This window comes from Pseudorasbora parva, unplaced genomic scaffold, assembly GCF_024679245.1.
Source record: "Pseudorasbora parva isolate DD20220531a unplaced genomic scaffold, ASM2467924v1 scaffold_92, whole genome shotgun sequence".
Classification (NCBI taxonomy): Eukaryota; Metazoa; Chordata; class Actinopteri; order Cypriniformes; family Gobionidae; genus Pseudorasbora; species Pseudorasbora parva.
The window spans coordinates 19422-40813 of NW_027125126.1; the positions used below are offsets into that span (position 1 = coordinate 19422).

Below are 21392 nucleotides of genomic sequence, written 5' to 3' on the forward strand. Positions count from 1 at the left end.
TAATCCATTGTGCTCTGGACGCGTGGGTTTGAAACCCATCCTCAACGATGGTTGTCTTTAGTGTTCGAGAGTTCCAGGCAAAGTTTTTTAAAGCACTTTGCTTTAACGTACTTACCACCGCTTTAACGTTTAACTACTTTAAAGTAATCATCCTCAACATAGATGCAGAAAAAAATCACATCCCAGTTTCATGCAGACACGTGACGAGGTGGCCGAGTGGTTAAGGCGATGGACTGCTAATCCATTGTGCTCTGCACGCGTGGGTTCGAATCCCATCCTCGTCGTTTGATGTCTTTAGTGTTCGAGAGTGCCAGGCAAAGTTGTTTGAAGCACTTTGCTTTAATTTACCTACCACCGCTTTAACGTTTAACCACTTTAACGTAATCATCCTAAACATAGCTGAAGAAAAACACCACATTCCAATTTCAAGCAGACGCATGACGAGGTGGCTGAGTGGTTAAGGCGATGGACTGCTAATCCATTGTGCTCTGCACACGTGGGTTCAAATCCCATCCTCGTCGATGGTTGTCTTTAGTGTTCGAGAGTGCAAGGCAAAGTTGTTTAAAGCACTTTGCTTTAACGTACTTACCACCGCTTTAACGTTTAACTACTTTAAAGTAATCATCCTAAACATAGCTGCAGAAAAACACCAGAGCCCAGTTTCATGCAGACGTGAGACGAGGTGGCCGAGTGGTTAAGGCGATGGACTGCTAATCCATTGTGCTCTGCACGCGTGGGTTCGAATCCCATCTTCGTCGTTTGATGTCTTTAGTGTTCGAGAGTGCCAGGCAAAGTTGTTTGAAGCACTTTGCTTTAATGTACCTACCACCGCTTTAACGTTTAACCACTTTAAAGTAATCATCCTAAACATAGCTGCAGAAAAACACCAGAGCCCAGTTTCATGCAGACGTGTGACGAGGTGGCCGAGTGGTTAAGGCGATGGACTGCTAATCCATTGTGCTCTGCACGCGTGGGTTCGAATCCCATCCTCGTCGATGGTTGTCTTTAGTGTTCGAGAGTGCCAGGCAAAGTTTTTTAAAGCACTTTGCTTTAACGTACTTACCACCGCTTTAACGTTTAACTACTTTAAAGTAATCATCCTAAACATAGATGCAGAAAAACATCACATCCCAGTTTCATGCAGACACGTGACGAGGTGGCCGAGTGGTTAAGGCGATGGACTGCTAATCCATTGTGCTCTGCACGCGTGGGTTCGAATCCCATCCTCGTCGATGGTTGTCTTTAGTGTTCGAGAGTGCCAGGCAAAGTTTTTTAAAGCACTTTGCTTTAACGTACTTACCACCGCTTTAACGTTTAACTACTTTAAAGTAATCATCCTAAACATAGATGCAGAAAAACATCACATCCCAGTTTCATGCAGACACGTGACGAGGTGGCCGAGTGGTTAAGGCAATGGACTGCTAATCCATTGTGCTCTGCACGCGTGGGTTCGAATCCCATCCTCGTCGTTTGATGTCTTTTGTGTTCGAGAGTGCCAGGCAAAGTTGTTTGAAGCACTTTGCTTTAATGTACCTACCACCGCTTTAACGTTTAACCACTTTAACGTAATCATCCTAAACATAGCTGCAGAAAAACACCACATTCCAATTTCAAGCAGACGCATGACGAGGTGGCCGAGTGGTTAAGGCGATGGACTGCTAATCCATTGTGCTCTGCACACGTGGGTTCAAATCCCATCCTCGTCGATGGTTGTCTTTAGTGTTCGAGAGTGCAAGGCAAAGTTGTTTAAAGCACTTTGCTTTAACGTACTTACCACCGCTTTAACGTTTAACTACTTTAAAGTAATCATCCTAAACATAGCTGCAGAAAAACACCAGAGCCCAGTTTCATGCAGACGTGAGACGAGGTGGCCGAGTGGTTAAGGCGATGGACTGCTAATCCATTGTGCTCTGCACGCGTGGGTTCGAATCCCATCTTCGTCGTTTGATGTCTTTAGTGTTCGAGAGTGCCAGGCAGAGTTGTTTGAAGCACTTTGCTTTAATGTACCTACCACCGCTTTAACGTTTAACCACTTTAAAGTAATCATCCTAAACATAGCTGCAGAAAAACACCAGAGCCCAGTTTCATGCAGACGTGTGACGAGGTGGCCGAGTGGTTAAGGCGATGGACTGCTAATCCATTGTGCTCTGCACGCGTGGGTTCGAATACCATCTTCGTCGTTTGATGTCTTTAGTGTTCGAGAGTGCCAGGCAAAGTTGTTTGAAGCACTTTGCTTTAATGTACCTACCACCGCTTTAACGTTTAACCACTTTAAAGTAATCATCCTAAACATAGCTGCAGAAAAACACCAGAGCCCAGTTTCATGCAGACGTGTGACGAGGTGGCCGAGTGGTTAAGGCGATGCACTGCTAATCCATTGTGCTCTGCACGCGTGGGTTCGAATCCCATCCTCTTCGATGGTTGTCTTTAGTGTTCTAGAGTGCCAGGCAAAGTTGTTTAAAGCACTTTGCTTTAACGTACTTACCACCGCTTTAACGTTTAACCACTTTAAAGTAATCATCCTAAACATAGCTGCAGAAAAACACCAGAGCCCAGTTTCATGCAGACGTGTGACGAGGTGGCCGAGTGGTTAAGGCGATGGACTGCTAATCCATTGTGCTCTGCACGCGTGGGTTCGAATCTCATCCTCGTCGATGGTTGTCTTTAGTGTTCGAGAGTGCCAGGCAAAGTTTTTTAAAGCACTTTGCTTTAACGTACTTACCACCGCTTTAACGTTTAACTACTTTAAAGTAATCATCCTAAACATAGATGCAGAAAAACATCACATCCCAGTTTCATGCAGACACGTGACGAGGTGGCCGAGTGGTTAAGGCGATGGACTGCTAATCCATTGTGCTCTGCACGCGTGGGTTCGAATCCCATCCTCGTCGTTTGATGTCTTTAGTGTTCGAGAGTGCCAGGCAAAGTTGTTTGAAGCACTTTGCTTTAATGTACCTACCACCGCTTTAACGTTTAACCACTTTAACGTAATCATCCTAAACATAGCTGCAGAAAAACACCACATTCCAATTCCAAGCAGACGCATGACGAGGTGGCCGAGTGGTTAAGGCGATGGACTGCTAATCCATTGTGCTCTGCACACGTGGGTTCAAATCCCATCCTCGTCGATGGTTGTCTTTAGTGTTCGAGAGTGCAAGGCAAAGCTGTTTAAAGCACTTTGCTTTAACGTACTTACCACCGCTTTAACGTTTAACTACTTTAAAGTAATCATCCTAAACATAGCTGCAGAAAAACACCAGAGCCCAGTTTCATGCAGACGTGAGACGAGGTGGCCGAGTGGTTAAGGCGATGGACTGCTAATCCATTGTGCTCTGCACGCGTGGGTTCGAATCCCATCTTCGTCGTTTGATGTCTTTAGTGTTCGAGAGTGCCAGGCAAAGTTGTTTGAAGCACTTTGCTTTAATGTACCTACCACCGCTTTAACGTTTAACCACTTTAAAGTAATCATCCTAAACATAGCTGCAGAAAAACACCAGAGCCCAGTTTCATGCAGACGTGTGACGAGGTGGCCGAGTGGTTAAGGCGATGGACTGCTAATCCATTGTGCTCTGCACGCGTGGGTTCGAATCCCATCCTCGTCGATTGTTGTCTTTAGTGTTCGAGAGTGCCAGGCAAAGTTGTTTAAAGCACTTTGCTTTAACGTACTTACCACCGCTTTAACGTTTAACCACTTTAAAGTAATCATCCTAAACATAGCTGCAGAAAAACACCAGAGCCCAGTTTCATGCAGACGTGTGACGAGGTGGCCGAGTGGTTAAGGCGATGGACTGCTAATCCATTGTGCTCTGCACGTGTGGGTTTGAATCCCATCCTCGTCGATGGTTGTCTTTAGTGTTCGAGAGTGCCAGGCAAAGTTTTTTAAAGCACTTTGCTTTAACGTACTTACCACCGCTTTAACGTTTAACTACTTTAAAGTAATCATCCTAAACATATATGCAGAAAAACATCACATCCCAGTTTCATGCAGACACGTGACGAGGTGGCCGAGTGGTTAAGGCGATGGACTGCTAATCCATTGTGCTCTGCACGCGTGGGTTCGAATCCCATCCTCGTCGTTTGATGTCTTTAGTGTTCGAGAGTGCCAGGCAAAGTTGTTTGAAGCACTTTGCTTTAATGTACCTACCACCGCTTTAACGTTTAACCACTTTAAAGTAATCATCCTAAACATAGCTGCAGAAAAACACCAGAGCCCAGTTTCATGCAGACGTGTGACGAGGTGGCCGAGTGGTTAAGGCGATGGACTGCTAATCCATTGTGCTCTGCACGCGTGGGTTCGAATCTCATCCTCGTCGATGGTTGTCTTTAGTGTTCGAGAGTGCCAGGCAAAGTTTTTTAAAGCACTTTGCTTTAACGTACTTACCACCGCTTTAACGTTTAACTACTTTAATGTAATCATCCTAAACATAGCTGCAGAAAAACACCCCATCCCAGTTTAATGCAGCCGCGTGACGAGGTGGCCGAGTGGTTAAGGCGATGGTTTGCTAATCCATTGTGCTCTGGACGCGTGGGTTTGAAACCCATCCTCAACGATGGTTGTCTTTAGTGTTCGAGAGTGCCAGGCAAAGTTTTTTAAAGCACTTTGCTTTAACGTACTTACCACCGCTTTAACGTTTAACTACTTTAAAGTAATCATCCTCAACATAGATGCAGAAAAAAATCACATCCCAGTTTCATGCAGACACGTGACGAGGTGGCCGAGTGGTTAAGGCGATGGACTGCTAATCCATTGTGCTCTGCACGCGTGGGTTCGAATCCCATCCTCGTCGTTTGATGTCTTTAGTGTTCGAGAGTGCCAGGCAAAGTTGTTTGAAGCACTTTGCTTTAATTTACCTACCACCGCTTTAACGTTTAACCACTTTAACGTAATCATCCTAAACATAGCTGTAGAAAAACACCCCATCCCATTTTAATTCAGCCGCGTGACGAGGTGGCTGAGTGGTTAAGGCGATGGACTGCTAATCCATGGTGCTCTGCACGCGTTGGTTCGAATCCCATCCTCGTCGATGGTTGTCTTTAGTGTTCGAGAGTGCAAGGCAAAGTTGTTTAAAGCACTTTGCTTTAACGTACTTACCACCGCTTTAACGTTTAACTACTTTAAAGTTATCATCCTAAACATAGATGCAGAAAAACATCACATCCCAGTTTCATGCAGACACGTGACGAGGTGGCCGAGTGGTTAAGGCGATGGACTGCTAATCCATTGTGCTCTGCACGCGTGGGTTCGAATCCCATCCTCGTCGTTTGATGTCTTTAGTGTTCGAGAGTGCCAGGCAAAGTTGTTTGAAGCACTTTGCTTTAATGTACCTACCACCGCTTTAACGTTTAACCACTTTAACGTAATCATCCTAAACATAGCTGCAGAAAAACACCACATTCCAATTTCAAGCAGACGCATGACGAGGTGGCCGAGTGGTTAAGGCGATGGACTGCTAATCCATTGTGCTCTGCACACGTGGGTTCAAATCCCATCCTCGTCGATGGTTGTCTTTAGTGTTCGAGAGTGCAAGGCAAAGTTGTTTAAAGCACTTTGCTTTAACGTACTTACCACCGCTTTAACGTTTAACTACTTTAAAGTAATCATCCTAAACATAGCTGCAGAAAAACACCAGAGCCCAGTTTCATGCAGACGTGAGACGAGGTGGCCGAGTGGTTAAGGCGATGGACTGCTAATCCATTGTGCTCTGCACGCGTGGGTTCGAATCCCATCTTCGTCGTTTGATGTCTTTAGTGTTCGAGAGTGCCAGGCAGAGTTGTTTGAAGCACTTTGCTTTAATGTACCTACCACCGCTTTAACGTTTAACCACTTTAAAGTAATCATCCTAAACATAGCTGCAGAAAAACACCAGAGCCCAGTTTCATGCAGACGTGTGACGAGGTGGCCGAGTGGTTAAGGCGATGGACTGCTAATCCATTGTGCTCTGCACGCGTGGGTTCGAATACCATCTTCGTCGTTTGATGTCTTTAGTGTTCGAGAGTGCCAGGCAAAGTTGTTTGAAGCACTTTGCTTTAATGTACCTACCACCGCTTTAACGTTTAACCACTTTAAAGTAATCATCCTAAACATAGCTGCAGAAAAACACCAGAGCCCAGTTTCATGCAGACGTGTGACGAGGTGGCCGAGTGGTTAAGGCGATGCACTGCTAATCCATTGTGCTCTGCACGCGTGGGTTCGAATCCCATCCTCTTCGATGGTTGTCTTTAGTGTTCTAGAGTGCCAGGCAAAGTTGTTTAAAGCACTTTGCTTTAACGTACTTACCACCGCTTTAACGTTTAACCACTTTAAAGTAATCATCCTAAACATAGCTGCAGAAAAACACCAGAGCCCAGTTTCATGCAGACGTGTGACGAGGTGGCCGAGTGGTTAAGGCGATGGACTGCTAATCCATTGTGCTCTGCACGCGTGGGTTCGAATCTCATCCTCGTCGATGGTTGTCTTTAGTGTTCGAGAGTGCCAGGCAAAGTTTTTTAAAGCACTTTGCTTTAACGTACTTACCACCGCTTTAACGTTTAACTACTTTAAAGTAATCATCCTAAACATAGATGCAGAAAAACATCACATCCCAGTTTCATGCAGACACGTGACGAGGTGGCCGAGTGGTTAAGGCGATGGACTGCTAATCCATTGTGCTCTGCACGCGTGGGTTCGAATCCCATCCTCGTCGTTTGATGTCTTTAGTGTTCGAGAGTGCCAGGCAAAGTTGTTTGAAGCACTTTGCTTTAATGTACCTACCACCGCTTTAACGTTTAACCACTTTAACGTAATCATCCTAAACATAGCTGCAGAAAAACACCACATTCCAATTCCAAGCAGACGCATGACGAGGTGGCCGAGTGGTTAAGGCGATGGACTGCTAATCCATTGTGCTCTGCACACGTGGGTTCAAATCCCATCCTCGTCGATGGTTGTCTTTAGTGTTCGAGAGTGCAAGGCAAAGCTGTTTAAAGCACTTTGCTTTAACGTACTTACCACCGCTTTAACGTTTAACTACTTTAAAGTAATCATCCTAAACATAGCTGCAGAAAAACACCAGAGCCCAGTTTCATGCAGACGTGAGACGAGGTGGCCGAGTGGTTAAGGCGATGGACTGCTAATCCATTGTGCTCTGCACGCGTGGGTTCGAATCCCATCTTCGTCGTTTGATGTCTTTAGTGTTCGAGAGTGCCAGGCAAAGTTGTTTGAAGCACTTTGCTTTAATGTACCTACCACCGCTTTAACGTTTAACCACTTTAAAGTAATCATCCTAAACATAGCTGCAGAAAAACACCAGAGCCCAGTTTCATGCAGACGTGTGACGAGGTGGCCGAGTGGTTAAGGCGATGGACTGCTAATCCATTGTGCTCTGCACGCGTGGGTTCGAATCCCATCCTCGTCGATTGTTGTCTTTAGTGTTCGAGAGTGCCAGGCAAAGTTGTTTAAAGCACTTTGCTTTAACGTACTTACCACCGCTTTAACGTTTAACCACTTTAAAGTAATCATCCTAAACATAGCTGCAGAAAAACACCAGAGCCCAGTTTCATGCAGACGTGTGACGAGGTGGCCGAGTGGTTAAGGCGATGGACTGCTAATCCATTGTGCTCTGCACGTGTGGGTTTGAATCCCATCCTCGTCGATGGTTGTCTTTAGTGTTCGAGAGTGCCAGGCAAAGTTTTTTAAAGCACTTTGCTTTAACGTACTTACCACCGCTTTAACGTTTAACTACTTTAAAGTAATCATCCTAAACATATATGCAGAAAAACATCACATCCCAGTTTCATGCAGACACGTGACGAGGTGGCCGAGTGGTTAAGGCGATGGACTGCTAATCCATTGTGCTCTGCACGCGTGGGTTCGAATCCCATCCTCGTCGTTTGATGTCTTTAGTGTTCGAGAGTGCCAGGCAAAGTTGTTTGAAGCACTTTGCTTTAATGTACCTACCACCGCTTTAACGTTTAACCACTTTAAAGTAATCATCCTAAACATAGCTGCAGAAAAACACCAGAGCCCAGTTTCATGCAGACGTGTGACGAGGTGGCCGAGTGGTTAAGGCGATGGACTGCTAATCCATTGTGCTCTGCACGCGTGGGTTCGAATCTCATCCTCGTCGATGGTTGTCTTTAGTGTTCGAGAGTGCCAGGCAAAGTTTTTTAAAGCACTTTGCTTTAACGTACTTACCACCGCTTTAACGTTTAACTACTTTAATGTAATCATCCTAAACATAGCTGCAGAAAAACACCCCATCCCAGTTTAATGCAGCCGCGTGACGAGGTGGCCGAGTGGTTAAGGCGATGGTTTGCTAATCCATTGTGCTCTGGACGCGTGGGTTTGAAACCCATCCTCAACGATGGTTGTCTTTAGTGTTCGAGAGTGCCAGGCAAAGTTTTTTAAAGCACTTTGCTTTAACGTACTTACCACCGCTTTAACGTTTAACTACTTTAAAGTAATCATCCTCAACATAGATGCAGAAAAAAATCACATCCCAGTTTCATGCAGACACGTGACGAGGTGGCCGAGTGGTTAAGGCGATGGACTGCTAATCCATTGTGCTCTGCACGCGTGGGTTCGAATCCCATCCTCGTCGTTTGATGTCTTTAGTGTTCGAGAGTGCCAGGCAAAGTTGTTTGAAGCACTTTGCTTTAATTTACCTACCACCGCTTTAACGTTTAACCACTTTAACGTAATCATCCTAAACATAGCTGTAGAAAAACACCCCATCCCATTTTAATTCAGCCGCGTGACGAGGTGGCTGAGTGGTTAAGGCGATGGACTGCTAATCCATGGTGCTCTGCACGCGTTGGTTCGAATCCCATCCTCGTCGATGGTTGTCTTTAGTGTTCGAGAGTGCAAGGCAAAGTTGTTTAAAGCACTTTGCTTTAACGTACTTACCACCGCTTTAACGTTTAACTACTTTAAAGTTATCATCCTAAACATAGATGCAGAAAAACATCACATCCCAGTTTCATGCAGACACGTGACGAGGTGGCCGAGTGGTTAAGGCGATGGACTGCTAATCCATTGTGCTCTGCACGCGTGGGTTCGAATCCCATCCTCGTCGTTTGATGTCTTTAGTGTTCGAGAGTGCCAGGCAAAGTTGTTTGAAGCACTTTGCTTTAATGTACCTACCACCGCTTTAACGTTTAACCACTTTAACGTAATCATCCTAAACATAGCTGCAGAAAAACACCACATTCCAATTCCAAGCAGACGCATGACGAGGTGGCCGAGTGGTTAAGGCGATGGACTGCTAATCCATTGTGCTCTGCACACGTGGGTTCAAATCCCATCCTCGTCGATGGTTGTCTTTAGTGTTCGAGAGTGCAAGGCAAAGCTGTTTAAAGCACTTTGCTTTAACGTACTTACCACCGCTTTAACGTTTAACTACTTTAAAGTAATCATCCTAAACATAGCTGCAGAAAAACACCAGAGCCCAGTTTCATGCAGACGTGAGACGAGGTGGCCGAGTGGTTAAGGCGATGGACTGCTAATCCATTGTGCTCTGCACGCGTGGGTTCGAATCCCATCTTCGTCGTTTGATGTCTTTAGTGTTCGAGAGTGCCAGGCAAAGTTGTTTGAAGCACTTTGCTTTAATGTACCTACCACCGCTTTAACGTTTAACCACTTTAAAGTAATCATCCTAAACATAGCTGCAGAAAAACACCAGAGCCCAGTTTCATGCAGACGTGTGACGAGGTGGCCGAGTGGTTAAGGCGATGGACTGCTAATCCATTGTGCTCTGCACGCGTGGGTTCGAATCCCATCCTCGTCGATTGTTGTCTTTAGTGTTCGAGAGTGCCAGGCAAAGTTGTTTAAAGCACTTTGCTTTAACGTACTTACCACCGCTTTAACGTTTAACCACTTTAAAGTAATCATCCTAAACATAGCTGCAGAAAAACACCAGAGCCCAGTTTCATGCAGACGTGTGACGAGGTGGCCGAGTGGTTAAGGCGATGGACTGCTAATCCATTGTGCTCTGCACGTGTGGGTTTGAATCCCATCCTCGTCGATGGTTGTCTTTAGTGTTCGAGAGTGCCAGGCAAAGTTTTTTAAAGCACTTTGCTTTAACGTACTTACCACCGCTTTAACGTTTAACTACTTTAAAGTAATCATCCTAAACATAGATGCAGAAAAACATCACATCCCAGTTTCATGCAGACACGTGACGAGGTGGCCGAGTGGTTAAGGCGATGGACTGCTAATCCATTGTGCTCTGCACGCGTGGGTTCGAATCCCATCCTCGTCGTTTGATGTCTTTAGTGTTCGAGAGTGCCAGGCAAAGTTGTTTGAAGCACTTTGCTTTAATGTACCTACCACCGCTTTAACGTTTAACCACTTTAAAGTAATCATCCTAAACATAGCTGCAGAAAAACACCAGAGCCCAGTTTCATGCAGACGTGTGACGAGGTGGCCGAGTGGTTAAGGCGATGGACTGCTAATCCATTGTGCTCTGCACGCGTGGGTTCGAATCTCATCCTCGTCGATGGTTGTCTTTAGTGTTCGAGAGTGCCAGGCAAAGTTTTTTAAAGCACTTTGCTTTAACGTACTTACCACCGCTTTAACGTTTAACTACTTTAATGTAATCATCCTAAACATAGCTGCAGAAAAACACCCCATCCCAGTTTAATGCAGCCGCGTGACGAGGTGGCCGAGTGGTTAAGGCGATGGTTTGCTAATCCATTGTGCTCTGGACGCGTGGGTTTGAAACCCATCCTCAACGATGGTTGTCTTTAGTGTTCGAGAGTGCCAGGCAAAGTTTTTTAAAGCACTTTGCTTTAACGTACTTACCACCGCTTTAACGTTTAACTACTTTAAAGTAATCATCCTCAACATAGATGCAGAAAAAAATCACATCCCAGTTTCATGCAGACACGTGACGAGGTGGCCGAGTGGTTAAGGCGATGGACTGCTAATCCATTGTGCTCTGCACGCGTGGGTTCGAATCCCATCCTCGTCGTTTGATGTCTTTAGTGTTCGAGAGTGCCAGGCAAAGTTGTTTGAAGCACTTTGCTTTAATTTACCTACCACCGCTTTAACGTTTAACCACTTTAACGTAATCATCCTAAACATAGCTGTAGAAAAACACCCCATCCCATTTTAATTCAGCCGCGTGACGAGGTGGCTGAGTGGTTAAGGCGATGGACTGCTAATCCATGGTGCTCTGCACGCGTTGGTTCGAATCCCATCCTCGTCGATGGTTGTCTTTAGTGTTCGAGAGTGCAAGGCAAAGTTGTTTAAAGCACTTTGCTGTAACGTACTTACCACCGCTTTAATGTTTAACTACTTTAAAGTAATCATCCTAAACATAGATGCAGAAAAACATCACATCCCAGTTTCATGCAGACACGTGACGAGGTGGCCGAGTGGTTAAGGCGATGGACTGCTAATCCATTGTGCTCTGCACGCGTGGGTTCGAATCCCATCCTCGTCGTTTGATGTCTTTAGTGTTCGAGAGTGCCAGGCAAAGTTGTTTGAAGCACTTTGCTTTAATGTACCTACCACCGCTTTAACGTTTAACCACTTTAACGTAATCATCCTAAACATAGCTGCAGAAAAACACCACATTCCAATTCCAAGCAGACGCATGACGAGGTGGCCGAGTGGTTAAGGCGATGGACTGCTAATCCATTGTGCTCTGCACACGTGGGTTCAAATCCCATCCTCGTCGATGGTTGTCTTTAGTGTTCGAGAGTGCAAGGCAAAGCTGTTTAAAGCACTTTGCTTTAACGTACTTACCACCGCTTTAACGTTTAACTACTTTAAAGTAATCATCCTAAACATAGCTGCAGAAAAACACCAGAGCCCAGATTCATGCAGACGTGAGACGAGGTGGCCGAGTGGTTAAGGCGATGGACTGCTAATCCATTGTGCTCTGCATGCGTGGGTTCGAATCCCATCTTCGTCGTTTGATGTCTTTAGTGTTCGAGAGTGCCAGGCAAAGTTGTTTGAAGCACTTTGCTTTAATGTACCTACCACCGCTTTAACGTTTAACCACTTTAAAGTAATCATCCTAAACATAGCTGCAGAAAAACACCAGAGCCCAGTTTCATGCAGACGTGTGACGAGGTGGCCGAGTGGTTAAGGCGATGGACTGCTAATCCATTGTGCTCTGCACGCGTGGGTTCGAATCCCATCCTCGTCGATTGTTGTCTTTAGTGTTCGAGAGTGCCAGGCAAAGTTGTTTAAAGCACTTTGCTTTAACGTACTTACCACCGCTTTAACGTTTAACCACTTTAAAGTAATCATCCTAAACATAGCTGCAGAAAAACACCAGAGCCCAGTTTCATGCAGACGTGTGACGAGGTGGCCGAGTGGTTAAGGCGATGGACTGCTAATCCATTGTGCTCTGCACGTGTGGGTTTGAATCCCATCCTCGTCGATGGTTGTCTTTAGTGTTCGAGAGTGCCAGGCAAAGTTTTTTAAAGCACTTTGCTTTAACGTACTTACCACCGCTTTAACGTTTAACTACTTTAAAGTAATCATCCTAAACATAGATGCAGAAAAACATCACATCCCAGTTTCATGCAGACACGTGACGAGGTGGCCGAGTGGTTAAGGCGATGGACTGCTAATCCATTGTGCTCTGCACGCGTGGGTTCGAATCCCATCCTCGTCGTTTGATGTCTTTAGTGTTCGAGAGTGCCAGGCAAAGTTGTTTGAAGCACTTTGCTTTAATGTACCTACCACCGCTTTAACGTTTAACCACTTTAAAGTAATCATCCTAAACATAGCTGCAGAAAAACACCAGAGCCCAGTTTCATGCAGACGTGTGACGAGGTGGCCGAGTGGTTAAGGCGATGGACTGCTAATCCATTGTGCTCTGCACGCGTGGGTTCGAATCTCATCCTCGTCGATGGTTGTCTTTAGTGTTCGAGAGTGCCAGGCAAAGTTTTTTAAAGCACTTTGCTTTAACGTACTTACCACCGCTTTAACGTTTAACTACTTTAATGTAATCATCCTAAACATAGCTGCAGAAAAACACCCCATCCCAGTTTAATGCAGCCGCGTGACGAGGTGGCCGAGTGGTTAAGGCGATGGTTTGCTAATCCATTGTGCTCTGGACGCGTGGGTTTGAAACCCATCCTCAACGATGGTTGTCTTTAGTGTTCGAGAGTTCCAGGCAAAGTTTTTTAAAGCACTTTGCTTTAACGTACTTACCACCGCTTTAACGTTTAACTACTTTAAAGTAATCATCCTCAACATAGATGCAGAAAAAAATCACATCCCAGTTTCATGCAGACACGTGACGAGGTGGCCGAGTGGTTAAGGCGATGGACTGCTAATCCATTGTGCTCTGCACGCGTGGGTTCGAATCCCATCCTCGTCGTTTGATGTCTTTAGTGTTCGAGAGTGCCAGGCAAAGTTGTTTGAAGCACTTTGCTTTAATTTACCTACCACCGCTTTAACGTTTAACCACTTTAACGTAATCATCCTAAACATAGCTGTAGAAAAACACCCCATCCCATTTTAATTCAGCCGCGTGACGAGGTGGCTGAGTGGTTAAGGCGATGGACTGCTAATCCATGGTGCTCTGCACGCGTTGGTTCGAATCCCATCCTCGTCGATGGTTGTCTTTAGTGTTCGAGAGTGCAAGGCAAAGTTGTTTAAAGCACTTTGCTTTAACGTACTTACCACCGCTTTAACGTTTAACTACTTTAAAGTAATCATCCTAAACATAGCTGCAGAAAAACACCAGAGCCCAGTTTCATGCAGACGTGAGACGAGGTGGCCGAGTGGTTAAGGCGATGGACTGCTAATCCATTGTGCTCTGCACGCGTGGGTTCGAATCCCATCTTCGTCGTTTGATGTCTTTAGTGTTCGAGAGTGCCAGGCAAAGTTGTTTGAAGCACTTTGCTTTAATGTACCTACCACCGCTTTAACAGTTAACCACTTTAAAGTAATCATCCTAAACATAGCTGCAGAAAAACACCAGAGCCAAAGTTCCTTGTAGACGCATGACGAGGTGGCCGAGTGGTTAAGGCGATGGACTGCTAATCCATTGTGCTCTGCACGCGTGGGTTCGAATCCCATCTTCGTCGTTTGATGTCTTTAGTGTTCGAGAGTGCCAGGCAAAGTTGTTTGAAGCACTTTGCTTTAATGTACCTACCACCGCTTTAACGTTTAACCACTTTAAAGTAATCATCCTAAACATAGCTGCAGAAAAACACCAGAGCCAAAGTTCCTTGTAGACGCATGACGAGGTGGCCGAGTGGTTAAGGCGATGGACTGCTAATCCATTGTGCTCTGCACACGTGGGTTCAAATCCCATCCTCAACGATGGTTGTCTTTAGTGTTCGAGAGTGCCAGGCAAAGTTGTTTAAAGCACTTTGGTTTAACGGACTTACCACCGCTTTAACGTTTAACTACTTTAAAGTAATCATCCTAAACATAGCTGCAGAAAAACACCAGAGCCAAAGTTCCTTGTAGACGAATGACGAGGTGGCCGAGTGGTTAAGGCGATGGACTGCTAATCCATTGTGCTCTGCACACGTGGGTTCAAATCCCATCCTCGTCGATGGTTGTCTTTAGTGTTCGAGAGTGCAAGGCAAAGTTGTTTAAAGCACTTTGCTTTAACGTACTTACCACCGCTTTAACGTTTAACTACTTTAAAGTAATCATCCTAAACATAGCTGCAGAAAAACACCAGAGCCCAGTTTCATGCAGACGTGAGACGAGGTGGCCGAGTGGTTAAGGCGATGGACTGCTAATCCATTGTGCTCTGCACGCGTGGGTTCGAATCCCATCTTCGTCGTTTGATGTCTTTAGTGTTCGAGAGTGCCAGGCAAAGTTGTTTGAAGCACTTTGCTTTAATGTACCTACCACCGCTTTAACGTTTAACCACTTTAAAGTAATCATCCTAAACATAGCTGCAGAAAAACACCAGAGCCCAGTTTCATGCAGACGTGTGACGAGGTGGCCGAGTGGTTAAGGCGATGAACTGCTAATCCATTGTGCTCTGCACGCGTGGGTTCGAATCCCATCCTCGTCGATGGTTGTCTTTAGTGTTCGAGAGTGCCAGGCAAAGTTGTTTAAAGCACTTTGCTTTAACGTACTTACCACCGCTTTAACGTTTAACCACTTTAAAGTAATCATCCTAAACATAGCTGCAGAAAAACACCCCATCCCAGTTTAATGCAGCCGCGTGACGAGGTGGCCGAGTGGTTAAGGCGATGGACTGCTAATCCATTGTGCTCTGCACGCGTGGGTTCGAATCCCATCCTCGTCGATGGTTGTCTTTAGTGTTCGAGAGTGCCAGGCAAAGTTTTTTAAAGCACTTTGCTTTAACGTACTTACCACCACTTTAACGTTTAACTACTTTAAAGTAATCATCCTAAACATAGATGCAGAAAAACATCACATCCCAGTTTCATGCAGACATGTGACGAGGTGGCCGAGTGGTTAAGGCGATGGACTGCTAATCCATTGTGCTCTGCACGCGTGGGTTAGAATCCCATCCTCGTCGTTTGATGTCTTTAGTGTTCGAGAGTGCCAGGCAAAGTTGTTTGAAGCACTTTGCTTTAATGTACCTACCACCGCTTTAACGTTTAACCACTTTAACGTAATCATCCTAAACATAGCTGCAGAAAAACACCACATTCCAATTTCAAGCAGACGCATGACGAGGTGGCCGAGTGGTTAAGGCGATGGACTGCTAATCCATTGTGCTCTGCACACGTGGGTTCAAATCCCATCCTCGTCGATGGTTGTCTTTAGTGTTCGAGAGTGCAAGGCAAAGTTGTTTAAAGCACTTTGCTTTAACGTACTTACCACCGCTTTAACGTTTAACTACTTTAATGTAATCATCCTAAACATAGCTGCAGAAAAACACCCCATCCCAGTTTAATGCAGCCGCGTGACGAGGTGGCCGAGTGGTTAAGGCGATGGTTTGCTAATCCATTGTGCTCTGGACGCGTGGGTTTGAAACCCATCCTCAACGATGGTTGTCTTTAGTGTTCGAGAGTTCCAGGCAAAGTTTTTTAAAGCACTTTGCTTTAACGTACTTACCACCGCTTTAACGTTTAACTACTTTAAAGTAATCATCCTCAACATAGATGCAGAAAAAAATCACATCCCAGTTTCATGCAGACACGTGACGAGGTGGCCGAGTGGTTAAGGCGATGGACTGCTAATCCATTGTGCTCTGCACGCGTGGGTTCGAATCCCATCCTCGTCGTTTGATGTCTTTAGTGTTCGAGAGTGCCAGGCAAAGTTGTTTGAAGCACTTTGCTTTAATTTACCTACCACCGCTTTAACGTTTAACCACTTTAACGTAATCATCCTAAACATAGCTGTAGAAAAACACCCCATCCCATTTTAATTCAGCCGCGTGACGAGGTGGCTGAGTGGTTAAGGCGATGGACTGCTAATCCATGGTGCTCTGCACGCGTTGGTTCGAATCCCATCCTCGTCGATGGTTGTCTTTAGTGTTCGAGAGTGCAAGGCAAAGTTGTTTAAAGCACTTTGCTTTAACGTACTTACCACCGCTTTAACGTTTAACTACTTTAAAGTAATCATCCTAAACATAGCTGCAGAAAAACACCAGAGCCCAGTTTCATGCAGACGTGAGACGAGGTGGCCGAGTGGTTAAGGCGATGGACTGCTAATCCATTGTGCTCTGCACGCGTGGGTTCGAATCCCATCTTCGTCGTTTGATGTCTTTAGTGTTCGAGAGTGCCAGGCAAAGTTGTTTGAAGCACTTTGCTTTAATGTACCTACCACCGCTTTAACAGTTAACCACTTTAAAGTAATCATCCTAAACATAGCTGCAGAAAAACACCAGAGCCAAAGTTCCTTGTAGACGCATGACGAGGTGGCCGAGTGGTTAAGGCGATGGACTGCTAATCCATTGTGCTCTGCACGCGTGGGTTCGAATCCCATCTTCGTCGTTTGATGTCTTTAGTGTTCGAGAGTGCCAGGCAAAGTTGTTTGAAGCACTTTGCTTTAATGTACCTACCACCGCTTTAACGTTTAACCACTTTAAAGTAATCATCCTAAACATAGCTGCAGAAAAACACCAGAGCCAAAGTTCCTTGTAGACGCATGACGAGGTGGCCGAGTGGTTAAGGCGATGGACTGCTAATCCATTGTGCTCTGCACACGTGGGTTCAAATCCCATCCTCAACGATGGTTGTCTTTAGTGTTCGAGAGTGCCAGGCAAAGTTGTTTAAAGCACTTTGGTTTAACGGACTTACCACCGCTTTAACGTTTAACTACTTTAAAGTAATCATCCTAAACATAGCTGCAGAAAAACACCAGAGCCAAAGTTCCTTGTAGACGAATGACGAGGTGGCCGAGTGGTTAAGGCGATGGACTGCTAATCCATTGTGCTCTGCACACGTGGGTTCAAATCCCATCCTCGTCGATGGTTGTCTTTAGTGTTCGAGAGTGCAAGGCAAAGTTGTTTAAAGCACTTTGCTTTAACGTACTTACCACCGCTTTAACGTTTAACTACTTTAAAGTAATCATCCTAAACATAGCTGCAGAAAAACACCAGAGCCCAGTTTCATGCAGACGTGAGACGAGGTGGCCGAGTGGTTAAGGCGATGGACTGCTAATCCATTGTGCTCTGCACGCGTGGGTTCGAATCCCATCTTCGTCGTTTGATGTCTTTAGTGTTCGAGAGTGCCAGGCAAAGTTGTTTGAAGCACTTTGCTTTAATGTACCTACCACCGCTTTAACGTTTAACCACTTTAAAGTAATCATCCTAAACATAGCTGCAGAAAAACACCAGAGCCCAGTTTCATGCAGACGTGTGACGAGGTGGCCGAGTGGTTAAGGCGATGAACTGCTAATCCATTGTGCTCTGCACGCGTGGGTTCGAATCCCATCCTCGTCGATGGTTGTCTTTAGTGTTCGAGAGTGCCAGGCAAAGTTGTTTAAAGCACTTTGCTTTAACGTACTTACCACCGCTTTAACGTTTAACCACTTTAAAGTAATCATCCTAAACATAGCTGCAGAAAAACACCCCATCCCAGTTTAATGCAGCCGCGTGACGAGGTGGCCGAGTGGTTAAGGCGATGGACTGCTAATCCATTGTGCTCTGCACGCGTGGGTTCGAATCCCATCCTCGTCGATGGTTGTCTTTAGTGTTCGAGAGTGCCAGGCAAAGTTTTTTAAAGCACTTTGCTTTAACGTACTTACCACCACTTTAACGTTTAACTACTTTAAAGTAATCATCCTAAACATAGATGCAGAAAAACATCACATCCCAGTTTCATGCAGACATGTGACGAGGTGGCCGAGTGGTTAAGGCGATGGACTGCTAATCCATTGTGCTCTGCACGCGTGGGTTAGAATCCCATCCTCGTCGTTTGATGTCTTTAGTGTTCGAGAGTGCCAGGCAAAGTTGTTTGAAGCACTTTGCTTTAATGTACCTACCACCGCTTTAACGTTTAACCACTTTAACGTAATCATCCTAAACATAGCTGCAGAAAAACACCACATTCCAATTTCAAGCAGACGCATGACGAGGTGGCCGAGTGGTTAAGGCGATGGACTGCTAATCCATTGTGCTCTGCACACGTGGGTTCAAATCCCATCCTCGTCGATGGTTGTCTTTAGTGTTCGAGAGTGCAAGGCAAAGTTGTTTAAAGCACTTTGCTTTAACATACTTACCACCGCTTTAACGTTTAACTACTTTAAAGTAATCATCCTAAACATAGCTGCAGAAAAACACCAGAGCCCAGTTTCATGCAGACGTGAGACGAGTTGGCCGAGTGGTTAAGGCGATGGACTGCTAATCCATTGTGCTCTGCACGCGTGGGTTCGAATCCCATCCTCGTCGTTTGATGTCTTTAGTGTTCGAGAGTGCCAGGCAAAGTTGTTTGAAGCACTTTGCTTTAACGTACTTACCACCGCTTTAACGTTTAACCACTTTAAAGTAATCATCCTAAACATAGCTGCAGAAAAACACCAGAGCCCAGTTTCATGCAGACGTGTGACGAGGTGGCCGAGTGGTTAAGGCGATGGACTGCTAATCCATTGTTCTCTGCACGCGTGGGTTCGAATCCCATCCTCGTCGATGGTTGTCTTTAGTGTTCGAGAGTGCCAGGCAAAGTTTTTTAAAGCACTTTGCTTTAACGTACTTACCACCGCTTTAACGTTTAACTACTTTAAAGTAATCATCCTAAACATAGATGCAGAAAAACATCACATCCCAGTTTCATGCAGACACGTGACGAGGTGGCCGAGTGGTTAAGGCGATGGACTGCTAATCCATTGTGCTCTGCACGCGTGGGTTCGAATACCATCTTCGTCGTTTGATGTCTTTAGTGTTCGAGAGTGCCAGGCAAAGTTGTTTGAAGCACTTTGCTTTAATGTACCTACCACCGCTTTAACGTTTAACCACTTTAAAGTAATCATCCTAAACATAGCTGCAGAAAAACACCAGAGCCCAGTTTCATGCAGACGTGTGACGAGGTGGCCGAGTGGTTAAGGCGATGCACTGCTAATCCATTGTGCTCTGCACGCGTGGGTTCGAATCCCATCCTCTTCGATGGTTGTCTTTAGTGTTCGAGAGTGCCAGGCAAAGTTGTTTAAAGCACTTTGCTTTAACGTACTTACCACCGCTTTAACGTTTAACCACTTTAAAGTAATCATCCTAAACATAGCTGCAGAAAAACACCAGAGCCCAGTTTCATGCAGACGTGTGACGAGGTGGCCGAGTGGTTAAGGCGATGGACTGCTAATCCATTGTGCTCTGCACGCGTGGGTTCGAATCCCATCTTCGTCGTTTGATGTCTTTAGTGTTCGAGAGTGCCAGGCAAAGTTGTTTGAAGCACTTTGCTTTAATGTACCTACCACCGCTTTAACGTTTAACCACTTTAAAGTAATCATCCTAAACATAGCTGCAGAAAAACACCAGAGCCCAGTTTCATGCAGACGTGTGACGAGGTGGCCGAGTGGTTAAGGCGATGGACTGCTAATCCATTGTGCTCTGCACGCGTGGGTTCGAATCCCATCCTCGTCGATTGTTGTCTTTAGTGTTCGAGAGTGCCAGGCAAAGTTGTTTAAAGCACTTTGCTTTAACGTACTTACCACCGCTTTAACGTTTAACCACTTTAAAGTAATCATCCTAAACATAGCTGCAGAAAAACACCAGAGCCCAGTTTCATGCAGACGTGTGACGAGGTGGCCGAGTGGTTAAGGCGATGGACTGCTAATCCATTGTGCTCTGCACGTGTGGGTTTGAATCCCATCCTCGTCGATGGTTGTCTTTAGTGTTCGAGAGTGCCAGGCAAAGTTTTTTAAAGCACTTTGCTTTAACGTACTTACCACCGCTTTAACGTTTAACTACTTTAAAGTAATCATCCTAAACATAGATGCAGAAAAACATCACATCCCAGTTTCATGCAGACACGTGACGAGGTGGCCGAGTGGTTAAGGCAATGGACTGCTAATCCATTGTGCTCTGCACGCGTGGGTTCGAATCCCATCCTCGTCGTTTGATGTCTTTAGTGTTCGAGAGTGCCAGGCAAAGTTGTTTGAAGCACTTTGCTTTAATGTACCTACCACCGCTTTAACGTTTAACCACTTTAAAGTAATCATCCTAAACATAGCTGCAGAAAAACACCAGAGCCCAGTTTCATGCAGACGTGTGACGAGGTGGCCGAGTGGTTAAGGCGATGGACTGCTAATCCATTGTGCTCTGCACGCGTGGGTTCGAATCTCATCCTCGTCGATGGTTGTCTTTAGTGTTCGAGAGTGCCAGGCAAAGTTTTTTAAAGCACTTTGCTTTAACGTACTTACCACCGCTTTAACGTTTAACTACTTTAATGTAATCATCCTAAACATAGCTGCAGAAAAACACCCCATCCCAGTTTAATGCAGCCGCGTGACGAGGTGGCCGAGTGGTTAAGGCGATGGTTTGCTAATCCATTGTGCTCTGGACGCGTGGGTTTGAAACCCATCCTCAACGATGGTTGTCTTTAGTGTTCGAGAGTGCCAGGCAAAGTTTTTTAAAGCACTTTGCTTTAACGTACTTACCACCGCTTTAACGTTTAACTACTTTAAAGTAATCATCCTCAACATAGATGCAGAAAAAAATCACATCCCAGTTTCATGCAGACACGTGACGAGGTGGCCGAGTGGTTAAGGCGATGGACTGCTAATCCATTGTGCTCTGCACGCGTGGGTTCGAATCCCATCTTCGTCGTTTGATGTCTTTAGTGTTCGAGAGTGCCAGGCAAAGTTGTTTGAAGCACTTTGCTTTAATGTACCTACCACCGCTTTAACAGTTAACCACTTTAAAGTAATCATCCTAAACATAGCTGCAGAAAAACACCAGAGCCAAAGTTCCTTGTAGACGCATGACGAGGTGGCCGAGTGGTTAAGGCGATGGACTGCTAATCCATTGTGCTCTGCACGCGTGGGTTCGAATCCCATCTTCGTCGTTTGATGT

General features: G+C 45.5%; 57 non-coding genes across 57 annotated transcripts; all 57 read left to right on the forward strand.

Annotated features, from left to right (window-relative positions):
- Positions 1 to 202: 202 nt before the first annotated feature.
- trnas-gcu (transfer RNA serine (anticodon GCU)) lies at positions 203 to 284 on the forward strand. Its single transcript has one exon. It is a non-coding gene; the product is annotated as a tRNA-Ser (tRNA).
- Positions 285 to 676: 392 nt separating this feature from the next.
- trnas-gcu (transfer RNA serine (anticodon GCU)) lies at positions 677 to 758 on the forward strand. Its single transcript has one exon. It is a non-coding gene; the product is annotated as a tRNA-Ser (tRNA).
- Positions 759 to 913: 155 nt separating this feature from the next.
- trnas-gcu (transfer RNA serine (anticodon GCU)) lies at positions 914 to 995 on the forward strand. The gene has a single exon. It is a non-coding gene; the product is annotated as a tRNA-Ser (tRNA).
- A 155-nt stretch (positions 996 to 1150) lies between these two features.
- On the forward strand, positions 1151 to 1232 carry trnas-gcu (transfer RNA serine (anticodon GCU)). Its single transcript has one exon. It is a non-coding gene; the product is annotated as a tRNA-Ser (tRNA).
- A 155-nt stretch (positions 1233 to 1387) lies between these two features.
- trnas-gcu (transfer RNA serine (anticodon GCU)) lies at positions 1388 to 1469 on the forward strand. The gene has a single exon. It is a non-coding gene; the product is annotated as a tRNA-Ser (tRNA).
- A 155-nt stretch (positions 1470 to 1624) lies between these two features.
- Positions 1625 to 1706, forward strand: trnas-gcu (transfer RNA serine (anticodon GCU)). The gene has a single exon. It is a non-coding gene; the product is annotated as a tRNA-Ser (tRNA).
- A 155-nt stretch (positions 1707 to 1861) lies between these two features.
- trnas-gcu (transfer RNA serine (anticodon GCU)) lies at positions 1862 to 1943 on the forward strand. Its single transcript has one exon. It is a non-coding gene; the product is annotated as a tRNA-Ser (tRNA).
- An 866-nt stretch (positions 1944 to 2809) lies between these two features.
- On the forward strand, positions 2810 to 2891 carry trnas-gcu (transfer RNA serine (anticodon GCU)). The gene has a single exon. It is a non-coding gene; the product is annotated as a tRNA-Ser (tRNA).
- Positions 2892 to 3046: 155 nt separating this feature from the next.
- Positions 3047 to 3128, forward strand: trnas-gcu (transfer RNA serine (anticodon GCU)). Its single transcript has one exon. It is a non-coding gene; the product is annotated as a tRNA-Ser (tRNA).
- A 155-nt stretch (positions 3129 to 3283) lies between these two features.
- trnas-gcu (transfer RNA serine (anticodon GCU)) lies at positions 3284 to 3365 on the forward strand. The gene has a single exon. It is a non-coding gene; the product is annotated as a tRNA-Ser (tRNA).
- Positions 3366 to 3520: 155 nt separating this feature from the next.
- trnas-gcu (transfer RNA serine (anticodon GCU)) lies at positions 3521 to 3602 on the forward strand. The gene has a single exon. It is a non-coding gene; the product is annotated as a tRNA-Ser (tRNA).
- Positions 3603 to 3994: 392 nt separating this feature from the next.
- trnas-gcu (transfer RNA serine (anticodon GCU)) lies at positions 3995 to 4076 on the forward strand. The gene has a single exon. It is a non-coding gene; the product is annotated as a tRNA-Ser (tRNA).
- A 629-nt stretch (positions 4077 to 4705) lies between these two features.
- On the forward strand, positions 4706 to 4787 carry trnas-gcu (transfer RNA serine (anticodon GCU)). The gene has a single exon. It is a non-coding gene; the product is annotated as a tRNA-Ser (tRNA).
- Positions 4788 to 5179: 392 nt separating this feature from the next.
- Positions 5180 to 5261, forward strand: trnas-gcu (transfer RNA serine (anticodon GCU)). Its single transcript has one exon. It is a non-coding gene; the product is annotated as a tRNA-Ser (tRNA).
- Positions 5262 to 5416: 155 nt separating this feature from the next.
- On the forward strand, positions 5417 to 5498 carry trnas-gcu (transfer RNA serine (anticodon GCU)). The gene has a single exon. It is a non-coding gene; the product is annotated as a tRNA-Ser (tRNA).
- A 155-nt stretch (positions 5499 to 5653) lies between these two features.
- On the forward strand, positions 5654 to 5735 carry trnas-gcu (transfer RNA serine (anticodon GCU)). The gene has a single exon. It is a non-coding gene; the product is annotated as a tRNA-Ser (tRNA).
- Positions 5736 to 6601: 866 nt separating this feature from the next.
- On the forward strand, positions 6602 to 6683 carry trnas-gcu (transfer RNA serine (anticodon GCU)). Its single transcript has one exon. It is a non-coding gene; the product is annotated as a tRNA-Ser (tRNA).
- A 155-nt stretch (positions 6684 to 6838) lies between these two features.
- Positions 6839 to 6920, forward strand: trnas-gcu (transfer RNA serine (anticodon GCU)). The gene has a single exon. It is a non-coding gene; the product is annotated as a tRNA-Ser (tRNA).
- A 155-nt stretch (positions 6921 to 7075) lies between these two features.
- trnas-gcu (transfer RNA serine (anticodon GCU)) lies at positions 7076 to 7157 on the forward strand. The gene has a single exon. It is a non-coding gene; the product is annotated as a tRNA-Ser (tRNA).
- Positions 7158 to 7312: 155 nt separating this feature from the next.
- Positions 7313 to 7394, forward strand: trnas-gcu (transfer RNA serine (anticodon GCU)). The gene has a single exon. It is a non-coding gene; the product is annotated as a tRNA-Ser (tRNA).
- A 392-nt stretch (positions 7395 to 7786) lies between these two features.
- On the forward strand, positions 7787 to 7868 carry trnas-gcu (transfer RNA serine (anticodon GCU)). The gene has a single exon. It is a non-coding gene; the product is annotated as a tRNA-Ser (tRNA).
- A 629-nt stretch (positions 7869 to 8497) lies between these two features.
- Positions 8498 to 8579, forward strand: trnas-gcu (transfer RNA serine (anticodon GCU)). The gene has a single exon. It is a non-coding gene; the product is annotated as a tRNA-Ser (tRNA).
- A 392-nt stretch (positions 8580 to 8971) lies between these two features.
- Positions 8972 to 9053, forward strand: trnas-gcu (transfer RNA serine (anticodon GCU)). The gene has a single exon. It is a non-coding gene; the product is annotated as a tRNA-Ser (tRNA).
- Positions 9054 to 9208: 155 nt separating this feature from the next.
- trnas-gcu (transfer RNA serine (anticodon GCU)) lies at positions 9209 to 9290 on the forward strand. The gene has a single exon. It is a non-coding gene; the product is annotated as a tRNA-Ser (tRNA).
- A 155-nt stretch (positions 9291 to 9445) lies between these two features.
- Positions 9446 to 9527, forward strand: trnas-gcu (transfer RNA serine (anticodon GCU)). Its single transcript has one exon. It is a non-coding gene; the product is annotated as a tRNA-Ser (tRNA).
- A 155-nt stretch (positions 9528 to 9682) lies between these two features.
- trnas-gcu (transfer RNA serine (anticodon GCU)) lies at positions 9683 to 9764 on the forward strand. The gene has a single exon. It is a non-coding gene; the product is annotated as a tRNA-Ser (tRNA).
- Positions 9765 to 10156: 392 nt separating this feature from the next.
- Positions 10157 to 10238, forward strand: trnas-gcu (transfer RNA serine (anticodon GCU)). Its single transcript has one exon. It is a non-coding gene; the product is annotated as a tRNA-Ser (tRNA).
- Positions 10239 to 10867: 629 nt separating this feature from the next.
- trnas-gcu (transfer RNA serine (anticodon GCU)) lies at positions 10868 to 10949 on the forward strand. Its single transcript has one exon. It is a non-coding gene; the product is annotated as a tRNA-Ser (tRNA).
- A 392-nt stretch (positions 10950 to 11341) lies between these two features.
- Positions 11342 to 11423, forward strand: trnas-gcu (transfer RNA serine (anticodon GCU)). Its single transcript has one exon. It is a non-coding gene; the product is annotated as a tRNA-Ser (tRNA).
- Positions 11424 to 11578: 155 nt separating this feature from the next.
- Positions 11579 to 11660, forward strand: trnas-gcu (transfer RNA serine (anticodon GCU)). The gene has a single exon. It is a non-coding gene; the product is annotated as a tRNA-Ser (tRNA).
- Positions 11661 to 11815: 155 nt separating this feature from the next.
- On the forward strand, positions 11816 to 11897 carry trnas-gcu (transfer RNA serine (anticodon GCU)). Its single transcript has one exon. It is a non-coding gene; the product is annotated as a tRNA-Ser (tRNA).
- A 155-nt stretch (positions 11898 to 12052) lies between these two features.
- Positions 12053 to 12134, forward strand: trnas-gcu (transfer RNA serine (anticodon GCU)). The gene has a single exon. It is a non-coding gene; the product is annotated as a tRNA-Ser (tRNA).
- Positions 12135 to 12526: 392 nt separating this feature from the next.
- On the forward strand, positions 12527 to 12608 carry trnas-gcu (transfer RNA serine (anticodon GCU)). Its single transcript has one exon. It is a non-coding gene; the product is annotated as a tRNA-Ser (tRNA).
- A 629-nt stretch (positions 12609 to 13237) lies between these two features.
- Positions 13238 to 13319, forward strand: trnas-gcu (transfer RNA serine (anticodon GCU)). The gene has a single exon. It is a non-coding gene; the product is annotated as a tRNA-Ser (tRNA).
- A 392-nt stretch (positions 13320 to 13711) lies between these two features.
- On the forward strand, positions 13712 to 13793 carry trnas-gcu (transfer RNA serine (anticodon GCU)). The gene has a single exon. It is a non-coding gene; the product is annotated as a tRNA-Ser (tRNA).
- A 156-nt stretch (positions 13794 to 13949) lies between these two features.
- trnas-gcu (transfer RNA serine (anticodon GCU)) lies at positions 13950 to 14031 on the forward strand. The gene has a single exon. It is a non-coding gene; the product is annotated as a tRNA-Ser (tRNA).
- Positions 14032 to 14425: 394 nt separating this feature from the next.
- On the forward strand, positions 14426 to 14507 carry trnas-gcu (transfer RNA serine (anticodon GCU)). Its single transcript has one exon. It is a non-coding gene; the product is annotated as a tRNA-Ser (tRNA).
- Positions 14508 to 14662: 155 nt separating this feature from the next.
- Positions 14663 to 14744, forward strand: trnas-gcu (transfer RNA serine (anticodon GCU)). Its single transcript has one exon. It is a non-coding gene; the product is annotated as a tRNA-Ser (tRNA).
- Positions 14745 to 14899: 155 nt separating this feature from the next.
- Positions 14900 to 14981, forward strand: trnas-gcu (transfer RNA serine (anticodon GCU)). Its single transcript has one exon. It is a non-coding gene; the product is annotated as a tRNA-Ser (tRNA).
- Positions 14982 to 15136: 155 nt separating this feature from the next.
- Positions 15137 to 15218, forward strand: trnas-gcu (transfer RNA serine (anticodon GCU)). The gene has a single exon. It is a non-coding gene; the product is annotated as a tRNA-Ser (tRNA).
- A 155-nt stretch (positions 15219 to 15373) lies between these two features.
- Positions 15374 to 15455, forward strand: trnas-gcu (transfer RNA serine (anticodon GCU)). The gene has a single exon. It is a non-coding gene; the product is annotated as a tRNA-Ser (tRNA).
- A 155-nt stretch (positions 15456 to 15610) lies between these two features.
- Positions 15611 to 15692, forward strand: trnas-gcu (transfer RNA serine (anticodon GCU)). Its single transcript has one exon. It is a non-coding gene; the product is annotated as a tRNA-Ser (tRNA).
- A 392-nt stretch (positions 15693 to 16084) lies between these two features.
- trnas-gcu (transfer RNA serine (anticodon GCU)) lies at positions 16085 to 16166 on the forward strand. Its single transcript has one exon. It is a non-coding gene; the product is annotated as a tRNA-Ser (tRNA).
- A 392-nt stretch (positions 16167 to 16558) lies between these two features.
- trnas-gcu (transfer RNA serine (anticodon GCU)) lies at positions 16559 to 16640 on the forward strand. The gene has a single exon. It is a non-coding gene; the product is annotated as a tRNA-Ser (tRNA).
- Positions 16641 to 16796: 156 nt separating this feature from the next.
- On the forward strand, positions 16797 to 16878 carry trnas-gcu (transfer RNA serine (anticodon GCU)). Its single transcript has one exon. It is a non-coding gene; the product is annotated as a tRNA-Ser (tRNA).
- A 394-nt stretch (positions 16879 to 17272) lies between these two features.
- On the forward strand, positions 17273 to 17354 carry trnas-gcu (transfer RNA serine (anticodon GCU)). The gene has a single exon. It is a non-coding gene; the product is annotated as a tRNA-Ser (tRNA).
- A 155-nt stretch (positions 17355 to 17509) lies between these two features.
- On the forward strand, positions 17510 to 17591 carry trnas-gcu (transfer RNA serine (anticodon GCU)). The gene has a single exon. It is a non-coding gene; the product is annotated as a tRNA-Ser (tRNA).
- A 155-nt stretch (positions 17592 to 17746) lies between these two features.
- On the forward strand, positions 17747 to 17828 carry trnas-gcu (transfer RNA serine (anticodon GCU)). The gene has a single exon. It is a non-coding gene; the product is annotated as a tRNA-Ser (tRNA).
- A 155-nt stretch (positions 17829 to 17983) lies between these two features.
- On the forward strand, positions 17984 to 18065 carry trnas-gcu (transfer RNA serine (anticodon GCU)). The gene has a single exon. It is a non-coding gene; the product is annotated as a tRNA-Ser (tRNA).
- Positions 18066 to 18220: 155 nt separating this feature from the next.
- trnas-gcu (transfer RNA serine (anticodon GCU)) lies at positions 18221 to 18302 on the forward strand. Its single transcript has one exon. It is a non-coding gene; the product is annotated as a tRNA-Ser (tRNA).
- Positions 18303 to 18457: 155 nt separating this feature from the next.
- On the forward strand, positions 18458 to 18539 carry trnas-gcu (transfer RNA serine (anticodon GCU)). The gene has a single exon. It is a non-coding gene; the product is annotated as a tRNA-Ser (tRNA).
- A 392-nt stretch (positions 18540 to 18931) lies between these two features.
- Positions 18932 to 19013, forward strand: trnas-gcu (transfer RNA serine (anticodon GCU)). Its single transcript has one exon. It is a non-coding gene; the product is annotated as a tRNA-Ser (tRNA).
- A 629-nt stretch (positions 19014 to 19642) lies between these two features.
- Positions 19643 to 19724, forward strand: trnas-gcu (transfer RNA serine (anticodon GCU)). Its single transcript has one exon. It is a non-coding gene; the product is annotated as a tRNA-Ser (tRNA).
- Positions 19725 to 19879: 155 nt separating this feature from the next.
- Positions 19880 to 19961, forward strand: trnas-gcu (transfer RNA serine (anticodon GCU)). Its single transcript has one exon. It is a non-coding gene; the product is annotated as a tRNA-Ser (tRNA).
- A 392-nt stretch (positions 19962 to 20353) lies between these two features.
- On the forward strand, positions 20354 to 20435 carry trnas-gcu (transfer RNA serine (anticodon GCU)). The gene has a single exon. It is a non-coding gene; the product is annotated as a tRNA-Ser (tRNA).
- Positions 20436 to 21064: 629 nt separating this feature from the next.
- trnas-gcu (transfer RNA serine (anticodon GCU)) lies at positions 21065 to 21146 on the forward strand. The gene has a single exon. It is a non-coding gene; the product is annotated as a tRNA-Ser (tRNA).
- Positions 21147 to 21302: 156 nt separating this feature from the next.
- trnas-gcu (transfer RNA serine (anticodon GCU)) lies at positions 21303 to 21384 on the forward strand. Its single transcript has one exon. It is a non-coding gene; the product is annotated as a tRNA-Ser (tRNA).
- Positions 21385 to 21392: the final 8 nt, after the last annotated feature.